We start from the raw sequence: 19,707 nt of genomic DNA on the forward strand, positions 1-19,707 counted from the left end.
GCGTTCTGCTTCCCTGCACTGTCAGCGCCGGGCGTCCGTAAAGCAGAGCACAGCGGTGACGTCACCGCTGTGCTTTCCGGCCGGCACTTACACAGTGCAGAGAAGCAGAGCGCCGGGGGACAGACACCGGAATGTACGTATGTAGTGTTTGCTTTTTTTTACGTTTACGCTGGTAACCAGGGTAAATATCGGGTTTAAGTTGAAGATTAAATGATCTCCAAAAGAGCTACAGCCAGTAAAGATGACACAATTCATTTGTATTTTAGCCAGAAAAAAATAGTAATTTTTTAACATTTTTATAAAATTACAAAAAGGGCTGATGCAAAAGTTTGGGCAACCTTAACAATAATAATCATCTTTATTTTTATATAGCGCTAACACATTCCGCAGCGCTTTACAGTTTGCACACATTATCATCACTGTTGCGGATGGGGCTCACAATCTAAATTCCCTATCAGTATGTCTTTGGAGATTTGTTTGCTCAGATAACTTTGACCAAGGTATCAGACCTTAATTAGTCTCTTAGGGTTATGGCTTATTCACTATCATTGTTAGGAAAGGCAGGTGATGCAAATTTCCCAGCTTTATAAAAACCCAGCGTCCTCTAACCTTGTACCAAAAAAAAGCAGAATCCATGGGCTCTTCTACACAGCTGCATAGCACTCTGAAAATGATGGAGGCCTACAAAGCAGGAGAAGGCTAAGAAGGCAGTTAGCAGGAACAGTAAAGGTCAAGATAAGGTCTGGAAAGCCAAGCTAAATTTCAGTGAGAGCTGCTTGTAGGATTGCAAGAGAAGGAAATCACAACTCCGGCTTGACCTCTATAAAGGAGTGGTTCTGCAGGTGGTGACCATAAACCATTTATCTGTTCTCATCCTTTTTGATTGTTGTTTTGGTCTCTTTTGCATTTCGTCATTGCTCTCATCCCTAGAGGTTCAGTAGCATGAGGCAGTGTCTATAACCCACAGAAGTTGCTCAGGTAGTGGAGCTCATCCAGAATGGCACATCAATGTAAGCTGTGGCAAGAAGGGTAGTTGTGCCTGTCAGAACAGTATCCAGAGTATGGAGCACATACTGTACCAGAAGACAGGGCAGTACACCAGGAGACATGGAGGGGGTCGGATGAGGGCAACTACCCAGCAGGAGGACCGCTACCTCCTCCTTAGTGTAAGGAGGAACAGGAGGAGCAGTGCCAGAGCCCTGCAAAATGACCTTCAGAAGGCCATTAACATCCATGTGTCTGCTAAATCTCTCAGAAACAAACTCCATGAGGCTGGTATTAGGGCCCGACATCCACAAGTGAGTGATGTGCTTACAGCCCAACACCGAACAGGGCGAATGGCATTTGCCAAAGAACACCAAGGTTGGCAGATTCAGCATTGGCGACCTGTGCTCTTCATGGTTGAGAGCAGGTTCACACTGAGCCCACGTGACAGACGTGGCAGAGTCTGGAGACACCATGGAGAACATTCTGCTGCCTGAAACATCCTCCAGCATGACCGGTTTGGCAGTGGGTCAGAAAATGTTTGGGGACAAATTTCATTGGAGAAATTTAGCACAGCCCTCATTGTACTAGACAGCGGTACCCTGATGGCCATTAGGTACCAGGATGTATTTCTTTCCTGTATTAAAATCTTGTACACCCAAAATACGACACACACAACAAAAAAAGTGCTCTATTGAACCAGTGCTCAGAATTAAAATTTGGATTGATCTCACCAAAGATGACAGACAGTAGTATACTTCCAGCTGTAAGGCTATGTGCACACGTTCAGGATTTCTTGCAGAAAATTCCTGCGAAAAACCTGAAATTTTCTGCAAGAAATCTGCATGCGTTTTTTTTGCGCATTTTTGCCGCTTTTTGCCACATTTTTAATGCGTTTTTGATGCGATTTTTTTTCCGGACATTTCCCAATGCATTTTATAGTAGGAAATCCACAAAAAAACGCTAAATTAATGAACATGCTGCGTTTTTTACCATGATACGTTTTTTTCGCGGAAAAAAACGCATCATGTGCACAAAACATGCAGAATTCATTCAAAATGATCGGATGCATATTGTATGCTGTTTTTTTGCAGTTTTATAGCGTTTTTATAGTGAAAAAAACGCATAAAAAAAGGCGAAAAATCAGCAACGTGTGCACACAGCCTAAAGATGAGGTCCGGGGTTGTGAAATAGAGGCAGGGCTGGGAATGCACTATCTACCCTGTATGCCCCTGTGTAACTCCTGTCCTCACAAGGACAGGCCCCAAGTGGACCTCACCATAGAGAACCGCCACACCAAATGTAAATGAGGGCAGAGTCCTTTCTTCTCCCAGACATAAATCCCCTTCCTCCTTTTTTACGACCATAGTAAAAAAAAAAAAAAATTCTAGGGAAATGTTCCAGGAAAATGTTCTTTAACAAACAGGGGAACTCATCGGGCAGCTGAACAACAGTCTTTCATATGGCTTGAGGCTACATTATATTTTTGCTCTGCAGTTGTTTCAATTAATGTGCTGCTTAAGGGTACGAAACTTCTGGAATTTTCTGTGTCATCAATTAAACTACCCATCGTAAGACACATTTAAGACATGTGGCTGAAAATATGATAATACTATAATGTCTCTTTGAGATTTGACACCTTGTTGAAAACAATGGAGCACCGGAAAAGAAAAAGTGAATATTTATATGTTCATCCATCTTACAAACTGACATTTTTCTTGATGTTTAATGGCACACATCATTTAGGTTCCTTCCCAGTGATCCTCTGTGCTGGAATGATTCCGTTATGGAAGGCTCTCTATAGGTTTCCGTAATCCAAAGTCAACTGGCAAATGTGGATCGTCATTCACGGTTGTCATATCTTATACTGTGTTTCTAGGCTCAGTCAGGAGGAATAATCCCCACCACAGATACACGGGAGTGTAAGGGGTGCGAGGAAGTCTAGTGTTAATTCAGTACCGGTTGTTTTCCATGCCTGTCAGCAAATAATCTCCAATACAGCCGACAAGTTTTTAATTTTGTTGCCTGCTTCCTACATTTGGTAACAAAATGTATATTGATAGTTTGTATAAACCTGTATGAAAGCTTGTGGGTTTTGTGCAAATTTTTGTTAAAAGGGTTATCCAGGACTATTTTATTTGCTTTTACTATGGGCCCAAAAACTAACAAGCAGGTAGTTGCTACCTATGTGCCAGTTCTACCCGGCACCGGCTCAACGAAGTTACTGACCGCTCCTGCCAGCGATTCTGATGCTTCACATCAACACGGAAGCTCTTCCTCTTCCAACAGTTCTGTTGTTGATGGAGAATGAGTGCCAACGTCATACTGATTGATAGCCAGCTAACTGAAGTTAGGCAGTGAGGAGCTAGCTGTCAATCAGCATGATATCAGCAGTCACGCACCATCAACAGAGCAGAGCAGATGAGAAGAGAAGCCACTGCCCTGACAATGTAAAGTCGGCAAAAGTGGACAACTCGCCTGGCAGGAGTCATCTGTGACCACTCTTTGCAGGCTCAGATTGGCGCCTTGCACAACAGGCAGGTAGGTAACAAATACCTGCCTGTTAGTTCTTGAGACAACAGTAAGAAAACAAAATAGTCCAGGATGATCCCTTTAACACTAGTCACAAACACTATAAAATAAAGTAGCTAAATAGAGCTGTAAGGGGCGCAATAAGTGACAAAAAGAAAGCATTTAGAGAATTAAAGGAAGTGGGTAGTGAGGAGGCATTAAATAAATACAAAAAATTAAATAAATTCTGTAAAAAGCAAATCAAGGCAGCAAAGATTGAGACAGAGAGACTCATTGCCAGAGAGAGTAAAAATAATCCCAAAATATTCTTTAACTACATAAATAGTAAGAAACTAAAAAATGATAGTGTTGGCCCCCGTAAAAATAGTCTGGGTGAAATGGTGGATGAGGATGAGGAAAAAGCCAATATGCTAAATGACTTTTTTTCATCAGTATTTATAAAAGAAAATCCCATGGCAGACAAAATGACTAGTGATAAAAATTCCCAATTAAATGTCACCTGCTTAACCCAGCAGGAAGTCCGGCGGCGTCTAAAAATCACTAAAATTGACAAATGTCTGGGCCCGGATGGGATACACCCCCGATTACTGCAGGAATTAAGTACAGTCATTGATAGACCATTATTTTTAATCTTTAAAGACTCCATAATAACAGGGTCGGTACCACAGGACTGGCGTATAGCAAATGTGGTGCCAATATTCAACAAGGGGACAAAAACTGAACTCGGAAATTATCGGCCAGTAAGCTTAACCTCTACTGTGGGTAAAATCCTGGAGGGAATTCTAAGGGATGCTATACTGGAGTATCTGAAGAGGAATAACCTCATGACCCAGTATCAGCACGGGTTTACTAGGGACCGTTCATGTCAGACTAATTTGATCAGTTTCTATGAAGAGGTAAGTTCCGGATTGGACCAAGGGAACCCAGTGGACATAGTGTATATGGACTTTTCAAAAGCTTTTGATACGGTGCCACACAAAAGGTTGATACATAAAATGAGAATAATGGGGATAGGGGAAAATATGTGTAAGTGGGTTGAGAGCTGGCTCAGGGATAGGAAACAAAGGGTGGTTATTAATGGAGCACACTCGGACTGGGTAGCGGTTAGCAGTGGGGTACCACAGGGGTCAGTATTAGGCCCTCTTCATTTTAACATATTTATTAATGACCTTGTAGGGGGCATTCAGAGTAGAATTTCAATATTTGCAGATGACACTAAACTCTGCAGGGTAATCAATACAGAAGAGGACAATTTTATATTACAGGATGATTTATGTAAACTAGAAGCTTGGGCTGATAAATGGCAAATGAGCTTTAATGGGGATAAATGTAAGGTCATGCACTTGGGTAGAAGTAATAAGATTTATAACTATGTGCTTAATTCTAAAACTCTAGGCAAAACCGTCAATGAAAAAGACCTGGGTGTATGGGTGGATGACAAACTCAGGTTCAGTGGCCAGTGTCAGGCAGCTGCTACAAAGGCAAATAAAATAATGGGATGCATTAAAAGAGGCATAGATGCTCATGAGGAGAACATAATTTTACCTCTATACAAGTAACTAGTTCGGCCACACTTAGAATACTGTGCACAGTTCTGGTCTCCGGTGTATAAGAAAGACATAGCTGAACTAGAGCAGGTGCAGAGAAGAGTGACCAAGGTTATTAGAGGACTGGGGGGTCTGCAATACCAAGATAGGTTATTACACTTGGGGCTATTTAGTTTGAAAAAACGAAGACTAAGGGGTGATCTTATTTTAATGTATAAATATATGAGGGGACAGTACAAAGACCTTTCTGATGATCTTTTTAACCCCTTTCTGCCATTAGACGTACTATTGCGTCCATGTGGGGTGGGCTTTACTTCCCAAGGACGCAATAGTACGTCATATGCGATCGGCAGCGCTCACGGGGGGAGCGCCGCCGATCGCGGCCGGGTGTCAGCTGTTTATCGCAGCTGACATCCGGCACTATGTGCCAGGAGCGGTCACGGACCGCCCCCGGCACATTAACCCCCGGCACACCGCGATCAAAGATGATCGCGATGTGCCGGCGGTACAGGGAAGCTTCCCGCAGGGAGGGGGCTCCCTGCGGGCTTCCCTGAGCCCCCCGCAGCAACGCGATGTGATCGCGTTGCTGCGAGGGTCTCACCTCCCTCCCTGCTCCCTCCAGCCCCAGATCCAAGATGGCCACGGATCCGGGTCCTGCAGGGAGGGAGGTGGCTTCACAGAGCCTGCTCAGAGCAGGCACTGTGAAGGCTGCAGCGCTGCATGTCAGATCAGTGATCTGACAGAGTGCTGTGCAAACTGTCAGATCACTGATCTGTGATGTCCCCCCCTGGGACAAAGTAAAAAAGTAAAAAAAAAAAATTTCAAATGTGTAAAAAAAAATAATAAAAAATATTCCAAAATAATGAAAAAAAAAAAAAAAAATATTATTCCCATAAATACATTTCTTTATCTAAATAATAAAAAAAAAAACAATAAAAGTACACATATTTAGTATCGCCGCGTCCGTAACGGCCCGACCTATAAAACTGGCCCACTAGTTAACCCCTTCAGTAAACACTGTAAGAAAAAAAAAAAAAAAAAACGAGGCAAAAAACAACGCTTTATTATCATACCGCCGAACAAAAAGTGGAATAACACGCGATCAAAAAGACAGATATAACTAACCATGGTACCGCTGAAAACGTCATCTTGTCCCGCAAAAAACGAGCCGCCATACATCATCATCAGCAAAAAAATAAAAAAGTTATAGTCCTGAGAATAAAGCGATGCAAAAATAATTATTTTTTCTATAAAATAGTTTTTATCGTATAAAAGCGCCAAAACATAAAAAAATGATATAAATGAGGTGTCGCTGTAATCGTACTGACCCGAAGAATAAAACTTCTTCATCAATTTTACCAAACGCGGAACGGTATAAACGCCTCCCCCAAAAGAAATTCATGAATAGCTGGTTTTTGGTCATTCTGCCTCACAAAAATCGGAATAAAAAGCGATCAAAAAATGTCACGTGCCCGAAAATATTACCAATAAAAACATCAACTCGTCCCGCAAAAAACAAGACCTCACATGACTCTGTGGACCAAAATATAGAAAAATTATAGCTCTCAAAATGTGGTAACGCAAAAAATATTTTTTGCAATAAAAAGCGTCTTTCAGTGTGTGACGGCTGCCAATCATAAAAATCCGCTAAAAAAACCCGCTATAAAAGTAAATCAAACCCCCCTTCATCACCCCCTTAGTTAGGGAAAAATTAAAAAAATGTATTTATTTCCATTTTCCCATTAGGGCTAGGGTTAGAGTTAGGGCTAGGGTTAGGGCTAGGGTTAGGGCTAGGGTTAGGGTTAGGGCTAGGGTTAGGGTTAGGGTTAGGGCTAGGGTTAGGGTTAGGGCTAGGGTTAGGGCTAGGGTTAGGGCTAGGGTTAGGGCTAGGGTTAGGGTTAGGGCTAGGGTTAGGGCTAGGGTTAGGGTTAGGGCTAGGGTTAGGGCTAGGGTTAGGGCTAGGGTTAGGATTAGGGTTAGGGCTAGGGTTAGGGCTAGGGCTACAGTTTGGGTTGGGGCTAAAGTTACAGTTAGGGTTTAGATTACATTTACGGTTGGGAATAGGGTTGGGATTAGGGTTAGGGGTGTGTCAGGGTTAGAGGTGTGGTTAGGGTTACTGTTGGGATTAGGGTTAGGGATGTGTTTGGATTAGGGTTTCAGTTATAATTGGGGGGGTTTCCACTGTTTAGGCACATCAGGCGCTCTCCAAACGCGACATGGCGTCCGATCTCAATTCCAGCCAATTCTGCGTTGAAAAAGTAAAACAGTGCTTCTTCCCTTCCGAGCTCTCCCGTGTGCCCAAACAGGGGTTTACCCCAACATATGGGGTATCAGCGTACTCAGGACAAATAGGACAACAACTTTTGGGGTCCAATTTCTCCTGCTACCCTTGGGAAAATACAAAACTCGGGGCTAAAACATATTTTTTGTGGGAAAAAAAAAGATTTTTTATTTTCACGGCTCTGCGTTATAAACTGTAGTGAAACACTTGGGGGTTCAAAGTTCTCACAACACATCTAGATTAGTTCCCTGGGGGGTCTAGTTTCCAATATGGGGTCACTTGTGGGGGGTTTCTACTGTTTAGGTACATTAGGGGTTCTGCAAACGCAATGTGACGTCTGCAGACCATTCCATCTAAGTCTGCATTCCAAATGGCGCTCCTTCCCTTCCGAGCTCTGCCATGCGCTCAAACGTTGGTTTCCCCCAACATACGGGGTATCAGCGTACTCAGGACAAATTGGACAACAACTTTTGGGGTCGAATTTCTCCTCTTACCCTCGGGAAAATACAAAACTGGGGGCTAAAAAATAATTTTGGGGGGAAAGATTTTTTTTTTAAATTTTCACGGCTCTGCGTTACAAACTGTAGTGAAACACTTGGGGGTTCAAAGCTATCACAACACATCTAGATGAGTTCCTTAGGGGGTCTAGTTTCCAAAATCGTGTCACTTGTGGGAGGTTTCTACTGTTTAGGTACATTAGGGGCTCTGCAAATGCAATGTGACACCTGCAGACCATTCCATCTAAGTCCTCATTCCAAATGGAGCTCCTTCCCTTCCGAGCCCTCCCATGCGCCCAAACAGTGGTTCCCCCCCACATATGGGGTATCAGCGCACTCAGGACAAATTGGACAACAAATTGTGGGGTCGAATTTCTCCTGTTACCCTCGGGAACATACAAAACTGGGGGCTAAAAAATAATTTTTGTGGGAAAAAATTTTTGTTTTATTTTTACGGCTCTCCATTATAAACTTCTGTGAAGCCCTTGGTGGGTCAAAGCGCTCAGCACACATCTAGATAAGTTCCTAAGGGGGTCTACTTTCCAAAATGGTGTCACTTGTGGGGGGTTTCTACTGTTTAGGTACATTAGGGGCTCTGCAAACGCAATGTGACACCTGCAGACCATTCCATCTAAGTCTGCATTCAAATGGCACTCCTTCCCTTCTGAGCCCTCCCATGTGCCCAAACAGTGGTTCCCCCCACATATGGTGTATCATCGCACTCAGGACAAATTGGGCAACAAATTTTGGGGTCCAATTTCTCCTGTTACCCTCAGGAAAATACAAAACTGGGGGCTAAAAAAATAATTTTTGTGGGAAAAAAATTTTGTTTTATTTTTACGGCTCTGCATTATAAACTTCTGTGAAGCACTTGGTGGGTCAAAGTGCTCACCACACCTCTAGATAAGTTCCTTAGGGGGTCTACTTTCCAAAATGGTGTCACTTGTGGGGGGTTTCAATGTTTAGGCACATCAGTGGCTCTTCAAACGCAACATGACGTCCCATCTCAATTCCTGTCAATTTTGCATTGAAAAGTCAAACGGCGCTCCTTCCCTTCCGAGCTCTCCCATCCGCCCAAACAGTGGTTTACCCCCACATATGGGCTATAAGCGTACTCAGGACAAATTGTACAACAACTTTTGGGGTCCAATTTCTTCTCTTACCCTTGGGAAAATAAAAAATTGGGGGCGAAAAGATAATTTTTGTGAAAAAATATGATTTTTTATTTTTACGGTTCTACATTATAAACTTCTGTGAAGCACTTGTTGGGTCAAAGTGCTCACCACACCTCTAGATAAGTTCCTTAGGGGTCTACTTTCCAAAATGGTGTCACTTGTGGGGGGTTTCAATGTTTAGCCACATCAGGGGCTCTCCAAACGAAACATGGCGTCCCATCTCAATTCCAGTCAATTTTGCATTGAAAAGTCAAATGGCACTCCTTCGCTTCCGAGCTCTGCCATGCGCCCAAACAGTGGTTTACCCCCACATGTGGGGTATTGGCATACTCAGGACAAATTGTACAACAATGTTTGGGGTCCATTTTCTCCTGTTACCCTTGGTAAAATAAAACAAATTGGAGCTGAATTAAATTTTTTGTGAAAAAAAGTTAAATGTTCATTTTTATTTAAACATTCAAAAAATTCCTGTGAAGCACCAGAAGGGTTAATAAACTTCTTGAATATGGTTTTGAGCACCTTGAGGAGTGTAGTTTTTAGAATGGTGTCACACTTGGGTATTTTCTATCATATAGACCCCTCAAAATGACTTCAAATGAGATGTGGTCCCTAAAATAAAATGGTGTTGTAGAAATGAGAAATTGCTGGTCAACTTTTAACCCTTATAACTCCCTAACAAAAAAAAATTTTGGTTCCAAAATTGTGCTGATGTAAAGTAGACATGTGGGAAATGTTACTTATTAAGTATTTTGTGTGACATATCTCTGTGATTTAATTGCATAAAAATTCAAAGTTGGAAAACTGCGAAATTTTCATAATTTTCGCCAAATTTCCGTTTTTTTCACAAATAAACGCAGGTACTATCAAATAATTTTTACCATTGTCATGAAGTACAATATGTCATGAGAAAACAATGTCAGAATCACCAGGATCCATTGAAGCGTTCCAGAGTTATAACCTCATAAAGGGACAGTGGTCAGAATTGTAAAAATTGGCCCGGTCATTAACGTGCAAACCACCCTTGGGGGTAAAGGGGTTAATCATAGACCTGAAACAGGGACAAGGGGGCATCCTCTGCGTTTGGAGGAAAAAAGGTTTAAGCATAATAACAGACGCGGATTCTTTACTGTAAGAGCAGTGAGACTATGGAACTCTCTGCCGTATGATGCTGTGATTAATTACTTAACCCCTTCAAGACCCAGCCTATTTTGACCTTAAAGACCTTGCCGTTTTTTGCAATTCTGACCAGTGTCCCTTTATGAGGTAATAACTCAGGAACGCTTCAACGGATCCTAGCGGTTCTGAGAATGTTTTTTCGTGACATATTGGGCTTCATGTTAGTGGTAAATTTAGGTCAATAAATTCTGCATTTATTTGTGATAAACACGGAAATTTGGCGAAAATTTTGAAAATTTCGCAATTTTCACATTTTGAATTTTTATTCTGTTAAACCAGAGAGATATGTGACACAAAATAGTTAATAAATAACATTTCCCACATGTTTACTTTACATCAGCACAATTTTGGAAACAAAATTTTTTTTTGTTAGGAAGTTATAAGGGTTAAAATTCGACCAGCGATGTCATTTTTACAATGAAATTTACAAAACCATTTTTTTTAGGGACCAGCTCACATTTGAAGTCAGTTTGAGGGGTCTATATGGCTGAAAATACCCAAAAGTGACACCATTCTAAAAACTGCACCCCTCAAGGTACTCAAAACCACATTCAAGAAGTTTATTAACCCTTCAGGTGCTTCACAGCAGCAGAAGCAACATGGAAGGAAAAAATGAACATTTAACTTTTTAGTCACAAAAATTATCTTTTAGCAACAATTTTTTTATTTTCCCAATGGTAAAAGGAGAAACTGAACCACGAAAGTTGTTGTCCAATTTGTCCTGAGTACGCTGATACCTCATATGTGGGGGTAAACCACTGTTTGGGCGCACGGCAGGGCTTGGAAGGGAAGGAGCGCCATTTGACTTTTTGAATCAAAAATTGGCTGCACTCTTTAGCGGACACCATGTCACGTTTGGAGAGCCCCCGTGTGCCTAAAAATTGGAGCTCCCCCACAAGTGACCCCATTTTGGAAACTAGACGCCCCAAGGAACTTATCTAGATGCATAGTGAGCACTTTGAACCCCCAGGTGCTTCACAAATTGATCCGTAAAAATGAAAAAGTACTTTTTTTTCACAAAAAAATTCTTTTAGCCTCAATTTTTTCATTTTCACATGGGCAACAGGATAAAATGGATCCTAAAATGTGTTGGGCAATTTCTCCTGAGTACACCAATACCTCACATGTGGAGGTAAACCACTGTTTGGGCACATGGTAAGGCTCGGAAGGGAAGGAGCGCCATTTGACTTTTTGAATGAAAAATTATTTCCATCGTTAGCGGACACCATGTCGCGTTTGGATAGCTCCTGTGTGCCTAAACATTGGCGCTCCCCCACAAGTGACCCCATTTTGGAAACTAGACCCCCCAAGGAACTAATTTAGATGCCTAGTGAGCACTTTAAACCCTCAGGTGCTTCACAAATTGATCTGTAAAAATGAAAAAGTAATTTTTTTTCACAAAAAAATTCTTTTCGCCTCAATTTTTTCATTTTCACATGGGCAGTAGGATAAAATGGATCATAAAATTTGTTGGGCAATTTCTCCCGAGTACGCCGATACCTCATATGTGGGGGTAAACCACTGTTTGGGCACTCGGCAGGGCTCGGAAGAGAAGGCGCGCCATTTGACTTTTTGAATGGAAAATTAGCTCCAATTGTTAGCGGACACCATGTCGCGTTTGGAGAGCCCCTGTGTGCCGAAACATTGGAGCTCCCCCACAAGTGACCCCATTTTGGAAACTAGACCCCCCAAGGAACTTATCTAGATGCATATTGAGCACTTTAAACCCCCAGGTGCTTCACAGAAGTTTATAACGCAGAGCCATGAAAATAAAAAATAATTTTTCTTTCCTCAAAAATGATTTTTTAGCCTGGAATTTCCTATTTTGCCAAGGATAATAGGAGAAATTGGACCCCAAATATTGTTGTCCAGTTTGTCCTGAGTACGCTGATACCCCATATGTGGGGGTAAACCACTGTTTGGGCACACGTCGGGGCTCAGAAGGGAAGTAGTGACTTTTGAAATGCAGACTTTGATGGAATGGTCTGCGGGTGTCACGTTGCGTTTGCAGAGCCCCTGGTGTGCCTAAACTGTAGAAACCCCCCACAAGTGACCCCATTTTAGAAACTAGACCCCCCAAGGAACTTATCTAGATATGTGGTGAGCACTTTGAACCCCCAAGTGCTTCACAGACGTTTACAACGCAGAGCCGTGAAAATAAAAAATCATTTTTCTTTCCTCAAAAATTATGTTTTAGCAAGCATTTTTTTAGATTCACAAGGGTAACAGGAGAAATTGGACCCCAGTAATTGTTGCGCAGTTTGTCCTGAGTATGCTGGTACCCCATATGTGGGGGTAAACCACTGTTTCGGCACACGTCAGGGCTCGGAAGTGAGGGAGCACCATTTGACTTTTTGAATACGAGATTGGCTGGAATCAATGGTGGCGCCATGTTGCGTTTGGAGACCCCTGATGTGCCTAAACAGTGGTAACCCCTCAATTCTAACTCCAACACTAACCCCAACACACCCCTAACCCTAATCCCAACTGTAGCCATAATCCTAATCACAACCCTAACCCCAACACACCCCTAACCACAACACTAACCCCAACACACCCCTAACCCTAACCACAACCCTAATTCCAACCCTAACCCTAAGGCTATGTGCCCACGTTGCGGATTCGTGTGAGATATTTCCGCACCATTTTTGAAAAATCTGCGGGTAAAAGGCACTGTGTTTTACCTGCGGATTTTCCGCGGATTTCCAGTGTTTTTTGTGCGGATTTCACCTGCGGATTCCTATTGAGGAACAGGTGTAAAACGCTGCGGAATCCGCACAAAGAATTGACATGCTGCGGAAAATACAACGCAGCGTTCCCGCGCGGTATTTTCCGCACCATGGGCACAGCGGATTTGGTTTTTCATATGTTTACATGGTACTGTAAACCTGATGGAACACTGCTGCGAATCCGCAGCAGCCAATCCGCAGCCAAATCCGCACAGTGTGCACATAGCCTAATTCTAAAGGTATGTGCACACGCTGCGGAAAACGCTGCGGATCCGCAGCAGTTTCCCCATGAGTTTACAGTTCAATGTAAACCTATGGGAAACAAAAATCGCTGTACACATGCTGCGGAAAAACTGCACGGAAACGCAGCGGTTTACATTCCGCAGCATGTCACTTCTTTGTGCGGATTCCGCAGCGGTTTTACAACTGCTCCAATAGAAAATCGCAATTGTAAAACCGCAGTGAAATGCGCAGAAAAAAACGCGGTAAATCCGCCATAAATCCGCAGCGGTTTAGCACTGCGGATTTATCAAATCCGCAGCGGAAAAATCCGCAGAGGACCAGAATACGTGTGCACATTCCTAGCCCTAACCCTAGCCCTAACCCTACCCCTACCCCTAGCCCCTAACCCTACCCCTACCCCTAGCCCTGACCCTACCCCTAACCCTAGCCCTAGCCCTAGCCCTAACCCTACCCCTAACCCTATTCTAACATTAGTGGAAAAAAAAAAATTTCTTTATTTTTTTATTGTCCCTACCTATGGGGGTGACAAAGGGGGGGGGGGGTCATTTATTATTTTTTTTATTTTGATCACTGAGATAGATTATATCTCAGTGATCAAAATGCACTTTGGAACGAATCTGCCAGTCGGCAGATTCGGCGGGCGCACTGCGTATGCGCCCGCCATTTTGGAAGATGGCGGCGCCCGGGAGAAGACGGACGGGACCACGGCTGGATCGGTAAGTATGATAGGGTGGGGGGGGACCACGGGGGGGGGGGATCGGAGCACGGGGGGGGGGGGGAATCGGAGCGCGGGAGGGGTGGAACGGAGCGCGGGGGGCGTGGAACGGAGCACGGGGGGGCTGGAATGGAGCACGGGGGGGTGGAACGGAGCACGGGGGGGGTGGATCGGAGTGCAGGGGGGGTGATTGGAGCACGGGGGGGTGATTGGAGCATGGGGGGAGCGGACAAGAGCACGGGGGGGAGCGGAGCACAGGGCGGAGGGGAGCCGGAGCAGTGTACCGGCCAGATCGGGGGGGGTGGGGGGGCGATCGGAGGGGTGGGGTGGGGGCACACTAGTATTTCCAGCCATGGCCGATGATATTTCAGCATCGGCCATGGCTGGATTGTAATATTTCACCCGTTATAATGGGTGAAATATTACAAATCGCTCTGATTGGCAGTTTCACTTTCAACGGCCAATCAGAGCGATCGTAGCCACGAGGGGGTGAAGCCACCCCCCCTGGGCTAAACTACCACTCCCCCTGTCCCTGCAGATCGGGTGAAATGGGAGTTAACCCTTTCACCCGATCTGCAGGGACGCGATCTTTCCATGACGCCGCATAGGCGTCATGGGTCGGAATGGCACCGACTTTCATGACGCCTACGTGGCGTCATGGGTCGGGAAGGGGTTAAATTTAAGAGGGGACTGGATACCTTTCTGGAAAAGTTTAATGTTACAGGGTATATACACTAGATTCCTTGATAGGGCGTTGATCCAGGGAACTAGTCTGTTTGCCGTATGTGGAGTCGGGAAGGAATTTTTTTCCCCAATGTGGAGCTTACTCTTTGCCACATGGGTTTTTTTTGCCTTCCTCTGGATCAACATGTTAGGGCATGTTAGGTTAGGCTATGGGTTGAACTAGATGGACTTATAGTCTTCCATCAACCTTAATAACTATGTAACTATGTAACTACTTTGTAATTTAAAAATTGTCTGAATATGCCAATGACTGAATCTTCCCCGACCAAAGCTCAAAAAGAGCTTACAGGGAATCTGTCAGAATGATGCAAGCCCCCCCAAACTGTTTATATGATCATGTTGCTCTCTGAAAGATTATGGCAACCAAACCTGATACAATCTTTTGATCTTTGAATAATTAATTGTTGTGTTAATTCATAGACAAACAAATGAGGCTTAAATGCTCTAAGACTGTCAAAGAACTTCCCAAGCATCTGTGTCACGTCCTCCTGGCGGATCTGGGGTTCGAAGATCAGTACGTATTGTGAATCACAGATCTTCCATTTAGCCTGTGCATTTGTGACCCATATTAATTGATTTTGTTTCCTTTGGTGCTGAAGAAGTTAACAACCCTTTCTATGCTGGTCTGAAAAATGCAGCTCCATTTCGCCTGCTTATCTCTCCCTATTAAACTTGGCCAGACCTTCTCTTCCTTGCCAGTGAAAGCTTTGCTTCCTAGCTCTTTGGAGACGCTGTGCTGAATTGGAGATCGCTGTTGCTACTAAAGATTGTTGCGTGCTGTTTTTGGGTGTATGCTTTCCTCATTGTCATATTTTCATTTGGATGGTACATTCCTATCCTTCCCTAAATACCTCTCTACCTTTGGTGTATGTATGTTTGTTGCTTTCTTTTATCCCTGTCTATCTTACTAGTATATCTGTCAGGGGAGGGAACAGCTTAGGGAATAGCAGGAGAACAGCAAGGCTGGTGGCCCAAACCTCCTCACCTTTAGAGGTACCTTTGGGAGCAGGGACAGTTAGGGCCCCAGACCTAGGGACGGTTCACTGCTCCTTTCCCTAAACACCAACAATCACAGAGTGACACTTTGCCTTTCTGGCTATATTCCCATACTACCATTTACTGGACTACTGTGTAGTCAAGCCAAACCTGGTAGTCAAGCAAAAAAAGGTGAGGGTAGGCAGGAGATAGAGCCAGAAAAGCATAAGTTTGGGAAGCGCCTTGACACACCCAGAGCATTTAAGCTTTATTTGCATAAAAATTAAAGCAATAATTTTGCAGTAAGGAAGTAAGAGACTGCATATGTAAAAGACATGGATGATATTATCCTTCAGTGAGCAACCTGACCAACAGTTTAGTGGTAGGAAGGTGCGTAAATAAATCAATTTGACAGATTCCCTTTTATACATAGTCATACCAGTGCTTGCAGCTTGCACTGACTTCTCAGCCAACACCGAGAACATTTTGCCCCTTAGGTTGATCATGTAAATACTGTAATTCCAGTGTAAGTAAAGAAATGACGGAACATTACTGAATATTTTTTTATCACGTGTGATAAGTGTTAAGATTAGTCATATGAAAACTATTCATGGACTGGAATTCCCAGTCTCCATTCACACAGGTGTATCATGGTAAGATGCAAGCTCTGAATTGTATGGACCCAAGATATGGCAAAAATAGACTTCTATTGGGCTCTTCTGTACCGATTTAATCTAGAAACTTCCAGAGGTTATTATTCATGAATTACATATGAATCAGAAAGTAAAAAAGAAATTGCGGTTCCCTGAGATGCTTTATTTCTAAGCATTTCTCTGTAATAAAGTACCATACAGAACCCCACACGGCGACACCGCTCCCGGGCAAATCATCCTGTTGTGCTTGAGGCCTTATACCATGGCGCAGTTTTTTTAAATGTGATTTATCTAAAAACGAACATTCACATTCAATATTTGTTCGCGAGAACTTGTTAGTCTCATAGCTATTTTTATTGAACCCCCCCCCCCCCCATAAATATGTACTTTGGGTCGGCCAAGCAAGTGTTACGATAGGAGTGAGGGGAATAAACCAATGCCAGACACCTGTAATGGGGTCAATCTCCTTTAAGAACAAAAATGGGGCATGTTGAAATTCAACATGCCCAATCTTTCCCTGACATGAGTCAAACATCTAATACACATTTGATTCTCTTCCCCAAAAATCAGCGGGTTCAGCTGACCATTGTCCAATATATATGATCACCTACACACTAGCTGATGGAGGTATATCCCAAATCATCTTAGAAAGCAGGTGTCAAAAATATGGTTGAATGAAGGTGTAAGTTAATCAATTCAGTGAAAAGACTAAAAGGGATTCTATCAGTAGATTTTTAATATGTGATTTGAGGACAACATGACGCAAAGGTTAAAACACTGAATTCAGGGATGTGTCATTTATTAGGCTGTGTGCTGTTTACTTACAATGAAGGTTTTATCACTTGGAGATTATCCCTACCTAGACTAGCCTAGACCAAGCGCATAACCACGCCCACTCCTTTGATTAACAGCTTACTGTCTATAGACAATGTACACAGAAAGTTGTGCTGGGTCAGATTTTTGAGCTCTGCTACGTGACACATCTAAAAACTCTGGGTCACAACTGCTGCACCCAGTAAATCTCTGGAATCAGGGTCTCTTTTTTACATTATGCTGCTCTCATATGAGGGAGAAAAAACATTTAATAAAACAGATGCCTCAAATGTAAAGGTGTTTTACAAATTTTGATTTTAAAGTATCGTTCTATACACTGTTGTCCGTCACCACAGTATGGCAGCATAGTATCATAGAGAAGACAGCGCCACTATTCTCGACAAGGTAATTGTTGTACATTTCACACTCGCCTTCTATAAGAAGGTGATCACTCAGGTCTGTAAAAATGACTGTAGAAAAAATGTAAAGGTCACAAAGAAAGTAATGAAACTGTTCCATGTAATCATTCATTCTAAAGGCACCTTTCACATTTATCTCGAGGTAGAAATCTGAATCTGAGAACAGAAGTGAAGGAATGTAACATTTCACATATGGGATAATATACTAATACCAATATCTATACCAAAGGATTAACTCATATTGTGCACCATTGTTTTACTATTACGGTTTTGTTATTTGGGAATGATTTTTTTTTCCTGATACGTAACATTTACAAGTTGAAAAGCAGGTAAGAATATTGAATATTTTAAAGAATTAACGCAACGTCCCCGAAGGTTATGGGGAGTGCCGAGAAGCAGAACCAGCCTCACACTAATTAGCAGAAATTATGATCGGAAGCAGCAGTATGGACTTCACATTTATAGTTTAATCAAAATATTTGCATGTGAATACTTTTTTATAACACGTCTCACTGCAGGAGAAATTGATTACAGCTTCTCGAAATAGGATTAGTCATTCTTTAAAGGGGTTGTCTGGATTTATGGTACAAGTCTGCAGCCATTCTATGTGACTGCAGACTTGTGAACTTGCACGCCGTGAGAATTCTGAGGTGCCAGGAGCAGAAGTACATGTGACCGCAAGTCATACTTCCAGCCACATTCCAACTAGACATGCCCAGCCTCGCTCGATATACAGTACAGACCAAAAGTTTGGACACACCTTCTCATTTAAAGATTTTTCTATATTTTCATGACTATGAAAATTGTACATTCACACTGAAGGCATCAAAACTATGAATTAACACATGTGGAATTATTTACTTAACAAAAAGTGTGAAACAACTGAAATTATGTCTTATATTCTAGGTTCTTCAAAGTAGCCACCTTTTGCTTTGATGAATGCTTTGCACACTCTTGGCATTCTCTTGATGAGCTTCAAGAGGTAGTCACAGGGAATGGTCTTCCAACAATCTTGAAGGAGTTCCCAGAGATGCTTAGCACTTGTTGGCCCTTTTGCCTTCACTCTGTGGTCCAGCTCACCCCAAACCTTCTCGATTGGGTTCAGGTCTGGTGACTGTGGAGGCTAGGTCATCTGTCATAGCACCCCATCACTCTCCTTCTTGGTCAAATAGCCCTTACACAGCCTGGAGGTGTGTTTGGGGTCATTATCCTGTTGAAAAATAAATGATGGTCCAACTAAACGCAAACTCGATGGAATAGCATGCCGCTGCAAGATGCTGTGTAGCCATGCTGGTTCAGTATGCTTTCAATTTTGAATAAATCCCCAACTGTCACCAGCAAAGCACCCCCACGCCATCACACCTCCTCCTCCATGCTTCACGGTGGGAACCAGGCACATAGAGCCCATCCGTTCACCTTTTCTGCGTCGCACAAAGACACGGTGGTTGGAACCAAAGATCTCAAATTTGGACTCATCAGACCAAAGCACAGATTTCCACTGGTCTAATGTCCATTCCTTGTGTTCTTTAGCCCAAACAAGTCTCTTCTGCTTGTTGCCTGTCCTTAGCAGTGGTTTCCTAGCAGCTATTTTACCATGAAGGCCTTCTGCACAAAGTCTCCTCTTAACAGTTGTTGTAGAGATGTGTCTGCTGCTAGAACGCTGTGTAGCATTGACCTGGTCTCTAATCTGAGCTGCTGTTAACCTGCGATTTCTAAGGCTGGTGACTCAGATAAACTTATCCTCAGAAGCAGAGGTGACTCTTGGTCTTCCTTTCCTGGGGCGGTCCTCATGTCAGCCAGTTTCTTTGTAGCGCTTGATGGTTTTTGCCACTGCACTTGGGGACACTTTCAAAGTTTTCCCAATTTTTCAGACTGACTGACCTTCATTTCTTAAAGTAATGATGGCCACTCATTTTTCTTTACTTAGCTGCTTTTTTCTTGCCATAATACAAATTCCAGCAGTGTATTCAGTAGGACTATCAGCTGTGTATCCACCAGACTTCTGCACACCACAACTGATGGTCCCAACCCCATTTATAAGGCAAGAAATCCCACTTATTAAACCTGACAGGGCACACCCGTGAAGTGAAAACCATTCCCGGTGACTACCTCTTGAAGCTCATCAAGAGAATGCCAAGAGTGTGCAAAGCAGTCATGAAAGCAAAAAGAGGCTACTTTGAAGAACATAGAATAAAAGACATATTGTCAGTTGTTTCACACATTT

The 19,707-nt window shown here is 43.0% G+C and overlaps 1 protein-coding gene across 3 annotated transcripts in view; it reads right to left on the reverse strand.

The window, feature by feature from the left end:
- Positions 1-19,707, reverse strand: part of SNX29 (sorting nexin 29) — a 597,835-nt gene that overhangs the window by 324,135 nt on the left and 253,993 nt on the right. The window lies entirely within an intron of this gene.

This window comes from Ranitomeya imitator, chromosome 7 (assembly GCF_032444005.1).
Source record: "Ranitomeya imitator isolate aRanImi1 chromosome 7, aRanImi1.pri, whole genome shotgun sequence".
Taxonomy (NCBI): Eukaryota; Metazoa; Chordata; class Amphibia; order Anura; family Dendrobatidae; genus Ranitomeya; species Ranitomeya imitator.